Raw genomic sequence first — 6,056 nt, 5'->3', positions numbered from 1 at the left:
GGTTGATTTCTCTGAGGTACAGGATGTTCTCGATTTTTTCCAAAATATGTGGGAGCTTGTTGCCAAGTAACAAAATCTCGTCACTCTTTTCCTGAAATGCATAATTCTTGATTTCTCAGTTTCATGGAATGGACAGATGAAGCTGTGATCTATGACACTTGTTCAGTATCAGGATCATTTAGACTCCAGTCTTGCCCCTGGATAAATCTATTGGATACAGAGTTCAGGGTGAGGAAGGGATCTGACTGCCCTTTTGTCTCTCAAAAACAAAACTGAGGATGCATTTCACAATTCACTGAACTGACTCAGTGACCAGTGTAATGAGATTTTATTAAGAATACAGTGACACTGCAGCCAGGGAGAGGCAGCCTGACGTTTTTTCAAGAGGTGTCCTTCCTCCTCACCTACTGCAAAGCACTCATATGGCCAATCCCAAGCAAGGTCAGAACTAAGCTGATAGAGCCCACTCCTTCACAGGAATTAGGAGCAAAATTCAGCTCACTGTAGTATTTGTGGAACTAAAGGAGGTCCACAGAAGGACAAAGATGATGAGGAATGAAGAAACTGTCTTAGGAGATGTGAATTGAACCAGCAGAGAAGAATGCTGAGAAATATGGACAGCACCAAGATTTGTAAAATGAAGAAGGCCCTAGGTAAGCTCTGGTTCAGCTGCTGTTCAGGAGGGCCTGGAACCAGCAGGCATTTGCTGAATCTAACAGGGAGTTGGTGTAACAAATAAAAGGAGGTGCTTTTTTATACTGTGCAAGTGAACTTCTGGAACTGGCTGTCCTGAGAACAGGGCAGAATTGTCAGAGTCAGGCAGCAATCAGACAAAATCACAAGCAAAAAATCTAGACATGGACAGAGCTGGGCAGAGATGTCCACTTTAACAGAGCTGATACAACAATTGGCTGTTGTTAGAGGAATGAGGAGAATGGACCACTAAAGTGGCCAAGCGGGCATGCTTTCCCTAAATAGCATCTTTTATTGCCTCAATCTACAGCCGAGTACTGGACATGATGGATCTAGGTTTGCTGTTATTTCTCACTTGTCTCTAATTTGATACAGGCTCTGTTCTTCCTACTCCATGGACAAGTTAATTCCCCTTTGATCCTGCTCCCAGTAGAGCCAACAATCTACCCCAGGTTACATAAAAAACCATACAACCTCGAGATTTCATCCAAGGGCTCATCTTCTCCTGAGTACCTTGAAATCTTGTTCTCTCCCCAGACTTCCTTCTTCCACCAGCAAGAAGCACCATGTGGCTGAGCTGCTTGTGAATCTTGGAGATGAGCAGTGTCTGAAAGTTTGTGACACATTAGCAGAGGGACACAGTGACAGCTCCATGCCTGTGCACTTCAATAAGCTAGTTATAAACAAGAGGGTTTCTCCTCTAATGTTCCCAGTCCTTGCTACCACACTGGAGAGAACTGGACTAATGAAGATTTCCTCCTGTGAACTCCATGAGGCATTGCACTATTTCTACTGAACTCATTACAGTGAACAGAACATAGACCAGAAAAAGCATCCTTTGCTGGCTATAAATCATGAGTGACACTAAGGTATTGCTATTAGCAGCAGAAAAATGCTTTCCTCCCCCAACCTCATCCAGCCCCGTGTACATACAACACTTTGGCAAAGGGTGATGGGGTGTCTGGATGGAAAATTAAATAGAGGTTGTGTTGTCTGAAGATAAATTGGTATCTCCCTTGGTGTGAGTGACTTTGTCTTTTTCTGATTTGTCTTTTAACTTAAAAAACACTGAGACTAGAGATAAGGATGAGCTTTAAAACCCTAGCCTTTGTCCCCTCCCAGGCTCTCCTGAACAAGTCTTGTCTCTCAAGCGAGCTCAAAATGAAGATAAATGTTTTGGCAGCAATATGGAATATTATTTTTGGCACTCAAAGAATCTCAAGCTAGATAAGGGAAAACTGAAAGGAAGACAAAGCTCTATTTTTTTCAAATGTGAGTGACCAAATTCTGCTTACCCATATGAACCCAGAATCCTTTCTTTTTTTCCAGATTATTGCAGTAATTCCTGATTTTCACCAGAGTAGCTGATTATGGGGCCTTATTTAAAGCCCAGCGCATTCAGAGCCCCTGGTGGAATAACACAAAAACAGAACTGAAAGACAAAGGCAGGCAAAGACAGTGCCAGCTCCCCAGCTCCTGCCCAAAGGCTAATTTGGTTTCAGACCCTGTTAGCTGTAACAATGATAAGATTAACACCTGATATCAAGGGAAAGGCTGAACTGTCTGAGACCTCCTTCAGCAGAACACAACTGCTCCAGCCCCTCTGGCATATTAGCATATGTTAGAGGAATGGCCTCTTTCTTGGACTAGCATGTATTTCCCTGTAGAGCTTTGTACAAAGCTCGGAGCAGTGTTTCTGCTGATACATTTGTGGGTTTGTTGAATAAAACATGTGCCATTTGACATTGTTTGCTTGGGCTTCCATGGAGAATGGGAGAGGGCACCTATTACTGCAGGGCAGAGAGCCATGAGAGGCTGAATCTGGCCTATCAAGGAGCAGAATGAAGCACAGGCAAATGCAGGAGCCTGTCACATTTTGTCACATTTTTGATTCTGAGAGAGCCATGACCAAAGGACCCAGCTCACGCTGCATTGATTGCTGTGCCAGCTGTATATATTGCCTTGAGACAAGGGAAAACAAAAAGCCCAAACCTTTGCTCTCTGTACATGCATTACCTCATTACAGACGTGTATGCTTTGAAAATTAAATGGGAAGGGATTTTCAAAACAAACTAAGGGTTTTTGAGGCAAAAATTTTAGTGCTCAGAAAGGCTCCTGTGTCCAAAGCACAGCTTGTCCTCTGCAAATTTCAATGTGCTTTGTCAAGGCTGGAAGTTTGATAAGAGATTCTGGTTCTCAAGAGCTCTTAGAGCATCCTGTTCCAGAGAACTACAGTTCTTGATGCTGCTGGTTTTAAACTAAGAAGTTGTCACGTCTCAGCTGTTCTTGGATTTGACTGGCATGTGAGGAATGGTTGCATGGAATAACTAGCAGCATTGCCACCTGTTGTGTCTATTCAAAGTTAATAATCTAGGTAATTAAGAACTGTTCAGTGGTACATTTTCATAATACAAGATTTGTATGATGTGACCAGGAGTGTTCTAGCATAAGAAATAGGGCATTTCTAAAGGAATTCAGAATCCTCCTCCTAAAAGCAATGAAATATCCTCAGGTTAGCTCAGAGAAGCAGCATATTGAGAAGGATGTCAGCAAGAATCAGGAAGAGCCTAGAGGAAATTCATTTGGCCACCAGGTACAACACTGTCTTCCAGATAAGCTTTGATGAAACGCTCGTTGATTCTCATTTCTGTCACCGTGTTTCCAGCTCTGTAATGAAATACCTCATCCCTGTCAGCTGTTGTGCCAGTGACAGGAGTTCTGTTTCTGTCCTGCACCAGTAACACCAGGGCCAGCTCTGCAGGGGAACCCAGCTGGCCAGGCAGTCACAGCATGCCTTTGGCAAGGAACAGGGATGGGAAGATGACTCCAAGATTATCTCTAACCACTAAAGGATATGCCCTTGACACCCACAGAGCAGGGTCATCCCCTGTCCTGAGCTCTAAATAGTTCAAAAGCTTAAAAAGCTGCCAGTCTTCGGTTTCATGGAGCTGATCACAGCAGTAAGGCCATCTTTAACAGAGTGTTAATACTTGAGGAACCTTCATCTCCAAGAGATTTCTGTTTCATGGAAACAAATTAATTCTTGTCTTCTGTGCAGTCACAATAGTCAAAACATACTCTTTATCTGCTCTGATCACCCTTGGTTAAACAGCTTTGCTGCCTTGCTCCCCATCTTGTTCTGTTTGTTACTGGACACCAAGGCCCCTTTCCCTCAATAGAGGCATCACAGTTTTCCACAGGAACATGGATACACAACTAAGAGCTGGTTTCCTTGCCAACAGTGGGTGTGGAAGGTTGTAACTTTTTCCAATGGCAAGGGAAAAACAGTGAGCTCACTGGTACAAATCTATCAGTGAAGCTGCACAAGTGTATTAAGCAGAGCAAACAAGAACTGAGCTGTTACCTTTCAAGTAAATAGTTTCTCCTCTTCAGTTTGCTCCAGCATAAAATTCCCTCTGCCCTGTACATGCCACTGCCAGTATTAATTTTTTAAGAACTTGGATCTCTTTATTTATTTATCCATATTTAGTTTAAAAATCTGGGCTCAAAATTAAACAGTCATTCATAATGTCATTATCTGCCTTGCTGTGCAGTTAGATACCGTGTGTGGTGCCACAGGACAAAACCTTTGGCATGGTCTCTAGAAGAGCAATTTAGCTCCTCATCCGTCTTGTCTGGCAGTATGATTGGCTTCCAAGCTTGCACTGCTAAACTTGTTATTTTACTCTGACTTATATTACTGAGTGTTAAATCACTTTCTGAAGTGTTTATTGGTGATAGTTGAATTCTTTCCACCCATTTGAGCTACTTCTGAAACATAAACATTTCCTTGTATCTTGGAGCTTGATGGAAAGGTGGGGAGAGTTCCTCAGGAGGATGGATTGTAGAAATGACCATTAAGTAGGGACAGAATTTACCAGTGCTGTGGAGGAGAATATCCTCCCTCTTCCATCAGGATGAAACAACAAACTGCCACTGCCACTCCACAGCACTCACATGAGGAGGGTTAATTTGTGCCTTGGCTCTCCTGCCATGTCTTGGCCTGTCAGGAAGCAGAGATCTGTTTGTTAGAACACCAATGACTTCCTGACAGGATCTTCATAGATCCTGGCTCTCCCTGGAGAGAAAGCCAGGCTGTGATCTGCAGGGTCAGGTGCTGAGGAGGTTATTAGGCATCAACATGCCTATGCCTCCAAGTGTGAAGTGTGGTCTGCAGCCCCTCCCTGGCACTGATGTCTCTTGGGAAGCAACCAGAAACAGCTTTCTTATACCTATTTAGGAAAATGGAGCAGAGGATCAGAGAGCAGAAATAAACAAAGAGCTTAAAATCTCGTGTGGCAGTTGGAAACTGAGCTGGAGAACAAAGGCCAGAGGCAGGTCAGGCTGGAGAGAAGGCAGAATTTCAAATAAGCCCTTTGGCAATTGATCTCTTGAGGACCCAGATGTGACAGCCCAGCAGCCTATCCAGGCCTGTGCACTCAGTACTGTAGGTTCTCCTACCTCTTGCCCTTGCTTCAGTGAAGACCTGCAAATCAAAGTTTTTCTTTTCATTTTATTTTTAATGAGGAGGTCTGTTGAGTCTCTTTCCTGCATCTGGGAGTTACTTTCCAATCTGATGAACACTGACTTTTAGAGATGACACCAAGATCACAGCAGCAATCAAGGCTCCTTTGATGGCAGAGCTAAAAATACACTCCCCAGCTGACAGAAGCCTTCAGGAGGAGAACACAGAGTTTGGTTTGAAAGAATGCATCTTCCTTAGTCTTCATGTCTTCTGCCACATCTGTGACAACCATGCAAGCAGGTCACATCTGTCTTCTGCAATGAAGCACCCATATACAGACCCATACTACCTTCAGCTTCAGCAAGGGGAAAGCTTTAAACCCTCTACCTTGGAGAATGGTTTCATTGACAGTTTTTTGCCTCTCTGGTCATGTTGGCATATGTCAAGTTATTGCATGGCAGGAGCCACATCTTAGGGTGTTTAGCAGCTTGCCTTTGCCAATCCCTTAGGAAAGGAAAGAGCTGGGGCAGCTGATAACCAGGGCTGAAATTGAACCTATCTGCTTCCCTTCCTGCTCTCCTCCCTGCTAATTCCAGGATGCTGACACACAAGTCCTGGCTAATGAGGCATTCCCAAAGCCCTGCTTCCGCACTTTTAAAGGAGACTGTGGTAAGTAGTGCCACTGCCACCTCCTGGGCTTTCTGAGGACTTGAGCACATCCCGTGGGTTGCAAATGCAGATTTATGCAAATGTTGGGCAAGAGATCACGGATGGCCCAGCTTCAATCTGTGCCAGCCCACTCTCCTCCCCAGGTCGGAGGAGTGATGGCACTAACAAGCAGGTGTTTGCAGAACAGAGTGCAGGTCTCCATCCCTTTGGAGGCATTAGCTAAAATGGA

Source organism: Catharus ustulatus, chromosome 15, assembly GCF_009819885.2.
Source record: "Catharus ustulatus isolate bCatUst1 chromosome 15, bCatUst1.pri.v2, whole genome shotgun sequence".
Taxonomy (NCBI): Eukaryota; Metazoa; Chordata; class Aves; order Passeriformes; family Turdidae; genus Catharus; species Catharus ustulatus.
Note: the sequence above shows the minus strand (reverse complement) of the source record.